Source organism: Macrotis lagotis, chromosome 4 (assembly GCF_037893015.1).
Source record: "Macrotis lagotis isolate mMagLag1 chromosome 4, bilby.v1.9.chrom.fasta, whole genome shotgun sequence".
Classification (NCBI taxonomy): domain Eukaryota; kingdom Metazoa; phylum Chordata; class Mammalia; order Peramelemorphia; family Peramelidae; genus Macrotis; species Macrotis lagotis.
Genome location: NC_133661.1, coordinates 77,528,498 through 77,541,554, shown reverse-complemented (window position 1 = coordinate 77,541,554; position 13,057 = coordinate 77,528,498).

Genomic DNA, 13,057 nt, shown 5'->3' with positions numbered 1-13,057 from the left:
GAGAGGGCCAGCCAATCAGAGCGCCAAGGGCCCGGGGGCGTGCCCCGCCCCGCCCCGGCCGCGCCCCGCCCCGCCCCGGCCGCGTCCCCCCCCCCCCCCCCAGCCGGGCCGCGGGCTGCGCTGACGTCAATGCTCGGGGCGCAGCCCGGCGGGGCCGGCCCCGGGAGTCCGGGCGGAGCCGCATTCCTGGCCCCGGGGGGCGGCGGCGGCGGGGGCCCGGCCCCGGGCCTCAGGGCTTCCTCTGCCTGCCGGCCGGGCCGCAGGGCCCAGGGGTCCCCGGGGCTGCCAGGGGCCCCTCGGCGGCCCCCCAACACACACGCGCACACACAGATACAGACACAGACACAGACACAGACATACACAACACACAGATACAGAGACAGACACACACAGACACACACAGATACAGACACAGACATACACAACACACGTACACACACAGATACAGACACAGACACAACACACACGTACACACACAGATACAGACACACACAGACACAGACATACACAATACAGACACAGACATACACAACACACGCACACACACAGATACAGACACACGTACACACAACAGATACAGACACACAGACACAGACATACACAACACACACAGATACAGACACAGACATACACAGCACACACATACACACAGAGATACAGATACAGACATACACAACACACATACACACACAGATACAGACACAGACACACACAGACACAGACATACACAACACACATGTACACACACAGACACAGACATACACAGCACATACAGTCACACACAGACACACACACATACACAACACACATAGATACAGACACAGACATACACAATACACACACACACACACACACACACACACACAGGAGTACCCTCCCTCTCCTCCCCGCGCTTACTAGGGGGCTGTCTGACGGGTTGGCCTGCTGTCCCAGCTGTCTGTTCCCAGGGATGGTGTGTTCTAGCAGAGAGAGAGAGAGTGTGTCTATTTTGAGACTCTTGTAATTGTAAAACCCTAATTCTCTCCAAAATCAGGGGTCTAATATGCAACAAGAATATGGAGTCTCCTGGCTTTTAGGACTGTGTGTGTGTGTGTGTGTGTGTGTGTGTGTGTGTGTGTGTGTGTATTTGCACTCATAGTGGGGAGGTGATTGGAGGGTCGGGGAGGGGACAAACTTTGCTGGTATGTAGACCCTTGGAGGGGTAGGGATTTTGGGCAGCTTTTGGAGGGGAGAAGGAGGAGGTTGCCTCCCCCAAGAGTTAAAAATGAACAGAGGCACCTATCTGTATAGATACAAGGTGTCCCAAAAATCATAGGGTGATCTTGAGCTTTTAAAATTGAACTAAGTTTAAAACACTCAGATTTTTGGGCCCCTCTGGGTGGTTTTGTATCTACATGCATGTAGATACAAACATATACCACACACACATTCTCATATACACATTTGTATAGAACATATAGAACACATAGAACATACACTCATGTACATACATGTTTGTATGAGTGTGTTTATATATAGAGATACAGATATATAGATATAGCCAGCCGTTCCATAAATACAGCAGATCCCATTATAAAGGCCAAAGCTTTTACACCATGCTCCCTCAGCCTGCTTGCCTTCTTTGCCTCTTCACCTACAGACACACTAAAAACTGGAAAAATCCTTAGCTCAAAGAGACCTCCCACCTCATCTGGGGTCATTGCCAGTGTCCTGATCTGTCTTGCCACTTGTACTCTGATGACTCTAGACAAGAGAGTGAGGCTGAAGATTTTGCACACCCCATCAAGCCACCACCCTCCCAATGTCATTGGTCCTTTTCAAGCATGAAGAAAAACAACATCGAGTCCCTAGGTGTGTGGTTTGAGAACCCTGTAATTTACCCCACCCCCACTTTCCCAGGAATAGGCCTGGGCTGCCTCTTTCCTGTGGCCAGGGTTATGTGAGCCACTTCTCTACAAGTTATTGAGTCTGAGTCTGCCCCTCCATTTATCAGCCCTTTCAGGCCAAGGGTCATGCAGAAAAAACGTTTGCCAGAGTGACAAACACTGAAAATGCAACTTTCCTTTGATCTGCCTGGAGAGTTCTGAGAAAGAAATTAGAAGGAAACCAGCTGCTGAAATCAGGGCCAAGGTGTTCTCAGACACTCACTACTTAGACAAGTGCTCCAGCTTAAGCCTCTTAACCAGTAGTGTTTGCATAAAAAGCATCTGCTTCATTCGTAGCCTAAAAAAGAGGATCTTTGAGCTGTGGGCCAGACAGAGGTACTCTCCAGAACCTGTAAAGAAAAAAAAATAATGAAGCAAGATTCATTCAGTGAAGAATAAATAGGATCTGAGATTCAGTACCTGGGTATCACTAGGGGCTAATCTATGGACCTCAGTTTCCTCATTTGTAAAGTTAGGGGTTTGTACTTGACCTCTAGGTTTCTCTCCAGCCTAAAGTCTATGAATTTAGGCTCCAATTAGATCGGACTGTAAACAGCTTTGAGACCCTCAGTAATCCTTTATCTCCAAAATCAGGGGCATAATATTCAACAAGAATATGGAATCTCCTGACTTCTAGGACAGTTGCAACTACTTCCTGGAAACCAGCACTATATTTACAATACAGTAAAAGGACATCTAAATTTTTTTTGCCCCTTGATAATAGTTTATTATTCTCCAGGTACATGTAAAGAGAGTTTTCAATATTCATTTTTGTAAAATTTTGACTTTCAAAAGTCTCTCTCCAAGAAGGCAAATAATCTGATATGTTATATATATATGTGCAGTCACAACAAATATATTTTCATATTCATCATTTTGTGAAAGAAGTATCAAAGAGAAAAAATGAGAAAGGAAAAAAATTACTAAATTTAAAAAAAGTAAAAATAGTATTCTTTGGTCTGCATTTGAACTCCATAGTTCTTTCTCTGGTTTTGGATGGCAGAAAATGCATCTAATGTTGTAGTGTCATGTCAATATTTTTGTCAAGAAAATGGGGAGCACAAATCTTGGTACTGACAATCTTGGTATTGCAGAATGATAGTGTGGTTTTTTTACTTCAAAGCCCAACTCCTGAGAAGGCTGTTGCTAAAGAGTGAGGCAGAACCAGTTGCAAATTATAGTTTATAAAGGCCTTATATTTATAAAACATTTTAGAATTGAAAATGTTTTCACATTCATTGGAGTCTGAAGACTTGAATTCTCTGATACCTGTGGGATGTTAGAAAACCCACTTATACTTATGTCTTACTACTGAAAGCTACCTTCTGATTATTATTATTATTATTATTATTTTTTGTTTTTTGCAAGGCAAATGGAGTTAAGTTGGCTTGCCCAAGGCCACACAGCTAGGTAATAATTAAGTGTCTGAGACCGGATTTGAACCCAGGTACTCCTGACTCCAGGGCCAGTGCTTTATCCACTACGCCACCTAGCCTCCCCCTGATTATTTTAAAACTTGTTTGGATCTAAGAACTTATATTTTCTCTCTGTATCTTCACCAGAAACAGTTCACATTCACATTTATTTGATTCCCATGATTTGATTCCCAGCTATTATCAGCCTCATTTTACATTTGAATGAGATACCATTCTACTTGAGTCTCTGTTAAGTATCACCAGTGAAAATGCCACCAGAACATTGACTCTGATGGGAGGCTAGGTGGATATGATTTAAAAGAAGAGGACACAGGAAACATGGAGAAGGAGGAAAAGGGGAGGGGAAAAAATAGTCATGGAACCAGGGCCAGGCCCTAAAGCTACCTTTCTTCCTTACTGGCAATTACTAGAGAATCCAGAGAACTCACAGGACCAGTGTGAACAATTACACTCCACCTTTTGTGTTTATCCACTGGGCACCGTATCACTTACACACCTGTTACAGATCTTCTGGAATGGTGATTTGGCAACTTGGGCTAAATAAGAGTTTTGCTCACAGACTTTTTACCAGTGAAGGTGGGAAGAAAGTTTAATGAGAATTGATGAGTATGTTTCTTCTTTTTGTCGAGATATTCTTGTGCCTTATCTTGCATTTTTATTTTAAGCAAATGTTCTTTTGTGCCATTAACCTTGTATGGGGCAGCTAGGTGGCGTAGTGGATAAAGCACTGGCCCTGGAGTCAGGAGTACCTGGGTTCAAATCCGGTCTCAGACACTTAATAATTACCTAGCTGTGTGGCCTTGGGCAAGCCACTTGACCCCATTTACCTGCAAAAACCTAAAAAAAAAAAGAACCTTGTATGTTTATAATTCTGACTGGTGAAGATCCAGTGAGAAAATGGGCGTACTTGGATCCAAAGACGTTTTGAAATAACCTAAAAGTAGCATTTAGTACTAAGGCATAAGTATAAGTGGATTTTCCAGCAACCCACAGGTATCAGAGATTCAAGTCTGCAGCCCCCAAATCTAGCCCTCTTTGGTTCTACTCCAGGGGAATGTCTAATCAAAGTGGAAAGACCCCAGAGTATCTTGATTTCTTATTACTTGATGTTACAAATTATTTGATGCAATTTGACCTTGAATTCCCTGGTACCGTTGGTGGTGGAAGCTGGGTAATTATTCATGATTCCTAGCAGCGAGGCTAGGACTTGGTCCAAACTAGTGGGTTTGGAGAACATGAACAATTGCCTTTGAGTGTCCTTGGTTAATAGGATATAGAAATGTACTTGTTCTCTTGAAGTTCCTCATGAAAGCCCTAGGCAACAGGGTGTTGACATCTGAGTCAACTGTGTTCTTCCTGTTCAATGAATCATAAGCATTTATTAAGCATCCACCTACTCACCAATAGTACATTATTATGCTAAGCCAGCCAGTCAAAGTCCGTCATCTTATACTTTGGATGGTTAGACCATCCAAACCAGATGGTTAGCTCTATTTCAGGGCCATTAGGTTTGATGTACATCTTGATGTTTGTCCTTCCTCAAAGACAGCCATTACGTCATTGTTGCCATGACAAGAATGTGAATTGGATTTGAGTGAGGGGTGCTGTGCTAAGTCACCAGCTTCACTTTTTCCTCCAGTGTCATTTGGATCCAGTGACCAGATATGAATCAGGATGAATAGAGACAGCGCTGAATATGAGACAATCAGGGTTAAGTAACTTGTTCAAAGTCATACAGATATTATCAAATGTCTGAGGTCAGATTTGGACCCCTGTCCTCCTGACTCCAAGACCAGTACTCTATCCATTGCACCACCTAGCTGCCCTATCTAGGGGCTAGTCAGAGTGATGAATGAATAGCCAAAAGAGACAATTCCTGACTCCAAAGGAATTTGATCAATTCCTGTGTTTATCGTCATTTGCTTAAAAGGTTCTAACCAGAGTTAGAAATAGAACTTCAGGCACTTGGGTGTATTGGAAGGGGGGAGAGGGGATATTAGGTAGTTGAATGGAGAATAGGATGTTGAACCTGGAGTCAGGAAGATCTCAATTCAAATTCAGCCTCAGACTCTTATTAGCATTGTAACTTTTAGCCTCAATTTCCTCCCTATAAAATGATTTTTAATAATAGCAACTGCATCACAGGGTTGTTGTTCAAGTGATATAATATTTATAGTTGAGCACAGTGGCCGAAGCATTGTATATGCTATATAATTATTAGCTATTATTATCTTTCCTCCCTACCCGAAGCCTCTCTAGTACTCCCCAAGTGCACACTTGTATTAGGGTGTGTTCAAGGAAGACTAGTACCTCTGATGTGAGGATGCCAAGTCCTTTTCAGGGCTTCTTTCCACCTGAACCACCTAACTCTCACCAGTGACTATACCCCAGTAAACCATTTCGACAGGGAGGCTAAAATATGTTGAGGGTAACCAAAGGAGTCTCAAACTCAGAGGTGAGTTGTGGGGGAATGTCTATCCCAAGCACGTGAAATCTGGTGAAGTGGGCGGAAGAGAATACTTCATTCCAAGGGCCATGAAGCCAGCTGAAGTAGGTGCTGTGGAGGGCTTAGAGGTTAGACATTGAAGATGCCAAGGTCTTCCGCTGCATCTTGAGTCATCACCAGTTGTCTTGACTCTGTCTTGTTACTGGATCATGATGATTTTGGAAGAGAGAGTGAGGCTAATGACTTTGTGCAACTCTACCTCACCTAAATCCAATTTATGCAGGCATCCAAAGACATCACCCATATCACTTTATCATTCCTCAAAGTCCTGTGGCCACAGGCAAGTGATAAGCAGCAGGTGTAGATACATTGGAGCTGAAGTCACAATCTTGCACCCAGGCAGCCCAGGTCTTAGGGCTGTTTCCCCACTGAAAGCATCAGTGAGATTAGGAAGCCCCCTGGGTGACTGAGTAGCCCTTTTAAGTATCACACTGCTTACCTCCTGATATGAGGAAGGTACTAGAAAAGGTGCCCTAAAAATTGCCAGCTTATTCAGCTCATGCCTCTGGGGGGTTGTCTTCTCCCAGGAAAAAAGGAAAGAGGGCAAAAAGAGAGAACAAAATGTAGGTGGAAGGGCTGATTAAATTTTTTTTTTTTTTAGGTTTTTGCAAGGCAAATGGGGTTAAGTGGCTTGCCCAAGGCCACACAGCTAGGTAATTATTAAGTGTCTGATTTGAACCCAGGTACTCCTGACTCCAGGGCCGGTGCTTTATCCACTGTGCCACCTAGCTGCCCCTGATTAAATATTCTAAAGGAAAAGGAAGCATGGGAAAAAAATCAGATAATGTATTTATATAGTGCATTAGCCCTTTGCAGTCACAAAACACTGATTTTATTCATTTCTCAATTATTAAGGGCCCATTATATACTGAGGCCTTTGGGTAACCTTGGTAAGTCACTTAACCTCTCTTAGCCTCAGTTTATTCATCTGTAAACTCAGGTTTTTGCCCCTTCCAGCTCTATACCAATGGTCTTATTGGTAAAACAGAAGGAAGACACTCCATGGATAGGAAACAATGTGGACAAAGAGATGAAGTTAATAAAGCAAAGGGTATGTTTGTAAGATAATGTTAGCCAATTTGGTTAGTATTTAGGAGAGAGAGAGAGAGAGAGAGAGAGAGAGAGAGAGAGAGTTGAGGAGAAAGGAGAGAAAAGACTGAAAAGGCAGGGTGATATCCAATTATGGAGAACCTCAAACAACAGGTAAAAATAACTTTTCTCTGTACACAATTCAGAAAGCCTGAAGCCTTTGTTTTTTTAGCAGCAATCTGCGCATAAGAAAAATTAGTTTGGCCAAATGAAGACTGGAGGAAAAAGAGGAGGTGGGAAAACCTGTTTGAAGATTATTTGAAATAGTTTGGGGGCATGGAAATAAAGGTCAGGGATAGTTGGAATGCTGTGGGAGCAAAGAAGGGAACAAGTGTAAGACATGGTATGGAGTTATCACCACAGCTCCAGGCCCCATCGCCAACTGACTTTTCAGGTATCTCAATCTATATACTCCAAAGGTGTCTTAAATTCAACAAATGCCCCAAAGAACTTATCTTTTTTTTTTTTTTTTAGGTTTTTGCAAGGCAAATGGAGTTAAGTGGCTTGCCCAAGGCCACACAGCTAGGTAATTATTAAGGGTCTGAGACCAGATTTGAACCCAGGTACTCCTGACTCCAGGGCCGGTGCTTTATCCACTGCGCCACCTAGCCGCCCCAAACTTATCTTTTCTGATCAAATCCATGCCTCTCCCCATTACTGTTGAGGGTACCACAGTTCTTCCAGTTAGAGGCAGCTAGTAGTGAAGTAGACAGAGTAGTGGACCTAGATTCAGAGAGACCTGAGTTCAAATTCTGCTTGCAGACCCTTATTAGCCGTGTTATCTTTATTGACTCTCTGCTATCTTCATATCTTCTCCTGTAAACAGGAGCACCTACTCCCTAGTGTTGTTGTGAAGATTAAATGAGATAATTTTTGTAAAGCCTTTTAACACTGGATCTGACACCTTGTTATTTTGTTGATTAATTGGGTCCGACTCTTTGTGACCCCATTTGGAGTTTTCTTGGCAAAGATATTGGGATGATTTGTCATTTCTTTCTCAATCTTATTTCATGGGTGAGGAAACTGAGGCAAACAGTGTTAAGTGACTTGCTCAGAGTTACAAGCCACTATCCGAAAGTCAGATTTGAACACAGAAAGATAAATCTTCCTGACCCCACCCCTGGCACTCTATCCCCTGTGTCACCTAACTGCCCCACCTATTAAGAGACACATGATAAATGCTGGTTCCTTTTCCTTTTTGGTTCCAAGTCCCATGAAGTTTAATCCTCAGTGTCATCCTTCATTTAACTCCTCCCTCCTCTCACATATATAATTTTTCATCAAATCTTGTCATTTTTGTCTTCACAACATCTTCCATGTATATCCCTTTCCTTCCACTACCAGGGTCATTACCCTGTCTGGGTGATGTCTGGTCTATTATTATAACCTTCTAATTGATTTTCTGTCAAATCTATCCTTGTTCTAATCCATTCTCCCTTCACCTAGCAAAGTGATTTCCCTAAAGTCCAGATCTGATCATATCACTCCCCTCCCTCTCAATTAATCCAATGGCTCCCCATTACTTCAATGATGAACTATAAGATTATCTATTGGACATTTAAAACCCTTTAAAGCCAAACCCATTCCTATCTTTCTAGCTTTCTTACCTGTCATCCTTCCACATACTCTATGATCTTCTTACACTGGTCTGTTCTGTTATTCACTCATAACTCTCCATCTCCTATCTCATGCATTTGCATTGTTTGTCCTCCATTTCTGGAATATTCTTGATTCTCATCCCTGACTCTGACATTCCTTGACTTTCTTTAAGACTCAGCTCAAAATCCACTTTCTCCAGGATGCCTTTCCTACCTAGCCATCTCCTGTTCCTTCGTCTTAGATTATCTTTTGTTTACACTGTATCTCTCTTAAATGTTCATAGGACTTTTGTTTGTTTTTGGTTTTGTTTTTGCATTTGTCTCCTCCATTAGACAGTGAACTCCTTGAAATCAAGGACTATTTTTTTTATTCTTTGTATTTCTAGTACCTAGCATAGTATCTGACATATAGTCAATACATTATCAACTGACTAATAAATAGAAACAGGAAACAAATCTGAGAAACTAAAAAAAAAGTCAGTGGAAGGTAGATTTTTGAGCTAGAAGGAACTTAATAAGCCTTTTAGTCCTCTTCATTTTACAGAAAAGGAAACTAAGCCCCAAAGAAATTAACTGACTTTCCCTCAAAGTCACACAGATAATAGGTAGCAGAGTCAAGAATATACCCATATTCTTTAAACCAGTTCTTTTTTTTTTTTTTTTACTGAATATTCAATTCTACCTACAAAGGTATCAATGAAATTTCAGACATTGGAGACTATAGAAGTGAATATTCCAACACTGACAAAAACAGGTGAAAGGGGAGAAAGGGAAATGAAAAGGGAAAAGAAAGGAAGAGAAGAAAGAGGAGGGGAAGGAAAGGGAAAAATGAAGGAAAGAGAAGGGAAGACAAGGAAAAGAAAGGAAGAGTAGGGAAGGGAATAAGGGGAAAGAAGGAAAGGGAAGGAAAAGAAGGAAAATGAAGAGAAGGAGCAGTTTTAGGAGGAATGATAGTAAACTTGACTTGGGTCATGTTGGATTTGAGGTGACAGTGAGACATTCAGGTGGAGATGTCCTGTAAACCCACACAGATGAATGATCGTTGGAATCATGGAACTGAATGAATTTTCCAATAGGGAAGAGTAAAGAACCAAAGATGGACCCTTAGGCAATACTCACTTTAAGGGCATCAATGAAAGAGATAAAGGACTGGATCCAGAGCCTGGGAAATATCCTTTATTACCTATGATAATCATTATAACTCTATTAGTTGTAACTTTATTAGTAGTTAGCATATCTCTTTAATAGTTGAAAATGAAGCTTGGATAATTTAAATAACAACAATAATTATTATTGTCATCATTTTAAATAAGTATTGAGGCTTAGGAGAATAAATGACATATCTGAGGTTGCGTCCAAGTTAAACTCATTCCAAGTTGAGTCTTCTTTTCACCACATTATGCCATTTGAGCTGAAAATTAAGGCTCTGAGATAGGGGAGTTAGAAGGAAAGGAGAAACAACGTCTTTGGACTTTAATGCCTATTGAAAGAAGTATTGTAGCAAAGTAGATGGAAAAGTTCTCTCATAGTCAAAAAGACCGTAATTCAATTATCTTTTCTGGAAGTCAATGAAACTTTGAGCATCAGCTTCCTTCTTTGGAAAATGAGAAGTTGGACCTTTGAGGTCTTTCTGGTTCTAAAACTATGATCTTATGATTAAAAACAGAGACTGAAGACAAGATCAGCCTAGCTATGCAAAATGAAAGACAATGAAGTCTTCCCTGTGTTTGAAACTTTATATCTTGTGATATTAGTGAGATAGGGTTATTAGCCAGTGTTAAGGTATTGGTGACCCTGCTGAGTCTGGGGCCAGCTGCACTTTCCCTGAGTCTCACTTCTGTGATCACTTTGGTAAATGGTAATGGGACTGTAGGTGCTTGAGAGCCCTCCCCCCAGCTTGGTATTTTGGGTGACCAAATGCTCTAGACAAGAACAGACTTTTTTTCTCCCAGTGAAAATGTTAAGATAAGTAATATAAGAACCTCTCTTGATCTGTCCTCTTCCACTCTCACCTGCTCTGCATAGTGAACCCCTCACCCTCCAGGAATGACTCTAGAGGCCTAAGATCCCTGTATTGACCATCTCTTTTCCCTTCTCCCCAATTTCTCCCCCTCCATTTTTAGACATCATCTAAGAAAAAGTTCCTAACAATTATTAGAATTCAAAAGTATAATGACTTGCCTTAGGAGGTAGGATATTCTCTTTTCCTATATATTTTCAACTCAGACTTTGCCCTGAGTACAGGAATTTATTATTAGTGAGATTTTGCATTCCTGCAAAAATAATGAGTTATAGTTAGAAGTCACCAGATGGCACACTTCTCCAATAGCCATCCCCATAGTGGCCTTGTAGGAGTCTAGGATCTTTGCCCATAGGGATTAAAAGTGACTCCCACCTGAGAAGCTTTTTTCTCTCAACACATTCAATTTTGGTCAATGTATAGCATGGAAATAATGTAAAGATTAGCAGGCTGCCTTCTGTTGGGGGGATGGGGGAGGGAAGGGAGGGTGAGGGAAAAATTGTAAAATTCAAAACCTTACAAAATGATAGATAGAAATTACTATTGTATATAACTGGAAAACTAATAAAATATTTTAAAAAATGACTCCCTCCCACACTCACTGAATGAGTAAAATTTAAAAAGCAAAACAAAAAATTGAGAGAGTTAAGTCCTGCTTATTCTAGTTTTGTGTCAAAGCACATCTGGTAACACAATTGTCAAATTATAGCTTAACTTCAAGCAAAGAATGTATCATCATTCTAGGTGTAGAGTAAAGGACAAACTACCTGTTGGACTCAATGATCTCCAAAATCCCTTCTAATTCATAGATTCTATGATTTTTCAAGGGAAATAGAACAAATTGAAATAGTTCATGTTTTAGGTCATTACAGAAGAAAGGACCCTAGGATCTGCCTATGTAATCATTAAGTGTAGCAGTGCCATAAAAATCTGACAGGCTTTATTTAACCTGACCCAAAATAAACAAATATAAAACAAAAAGGACTTGAACTTGAGCCCATAAATAATCAGGTCAATTATCCTTCCCTTTCAGGTGAACCTTGTTTTTACAAAGGAACTACAAACTCACTTTCAGGGTATTAAATATTCCTGTAATGGAGGCTTTCCTTTCTTGTAGGGGAAAACATTCCTTGGAGTTGATAACTGACTCCATTCCTCCCCCTGGACTTGTACAGTCTGCATAAATCACAACATCAGTGAAGATCTCCCAGTTTTGCCCCTCCTCAGTGTAGCTTTGTCTCTTGCTAGTCCTTGGCTCTACCTCTTGTTTGTTCTAAGAATTCAGTGTTGTCCATGAGCTTTTGCTTCTTCTATCCAGGAGACTTGCCAGGAACTTAGTACTGTCTAGGAACCACGAGCCTGATCCAGGAGCTTCTCATTTCAACCACTGTCATTTCATTGCTGCTGGGTTACTTTTCTGCACCTCTCAATGTGACCTAGGAGCCCCTTAATGCTTCCCAGCTACCTCCATTAGCTACCATCCATTTGTGGACCCACTTAGTTCATTCCTTTTTTGGAGGCAAGTGGTTTCCTAACACATTTGGTCCCCTGGAGGGATAGGCATGCTTCATTCCTCTCCTGGCTGAACTTCTGACTCTCCTCCATCAAATTTACACAGGTATCTTCCTTCTTTCTTTGCTTTTCAGCTTCCTTTTTAGTGTTAGAATGTAAACTCCTTGAGGGGAGGGACTATTTTTTTGATTATTTTTTTTTAATCCCTAGAGCTTCACATAGCTGCACATAGTAAACACTAAATGAGTCTTTCTTGTCTATCTGCCAAGAACTCAAATCTCCATTCTAAATATTGTATCTCTGCTCTTCCTTTGAAGTTCAAGGTCTTGGTTTAGGTGTTTGACAAGTCTAATTCCTTTGTTAGCAGGAATATTTACACCTTGTATTTTCAGTGTCAGAACAAAGGCTTTATTACTGGATGGCAATGAAGACCTTGGAAAATGTTTCACATAATATAAAATTGTATGAGAACCTGTTCCCCAGGTTAAACATCAAGGTGGCAAATAGAGGGCTACACCTAGAGTCAGGAGAACTTGAGTACAAATCCAATCTCAGACACAGTTTACTAGCTATGTGACCCTGGGCAAATCACTTAAAACCACACTGCTTGTTCAATTTCTCATTTGTAAAATGAGCTGAAGATGTAAATTGCAAACCTCTCTGATATCTCTGCCAAGAAAACCCCAAATGGAGTCATGAAGAGTTGGACACCATTAATGAACTAAACAACAATGTCCGGGTTTCTCGAATTGGGGAGAATTCCAGATTGAATGAGGTTTCTAAGCATAACAAGCAAGTAGAGTCCTTGAAGCTTCCTGTATCCCTAAGCCGGGGTTCTGCTGGGTATTTTTAGTTCTTTCATACTTTTTAGAACATGAGACATCAGGGTGTGTGTATGTGTGTGTGTGTATGTGTGTGTGCGTGTGTGTGTGTGTATGTATATATATATATATATATATATATATATATAC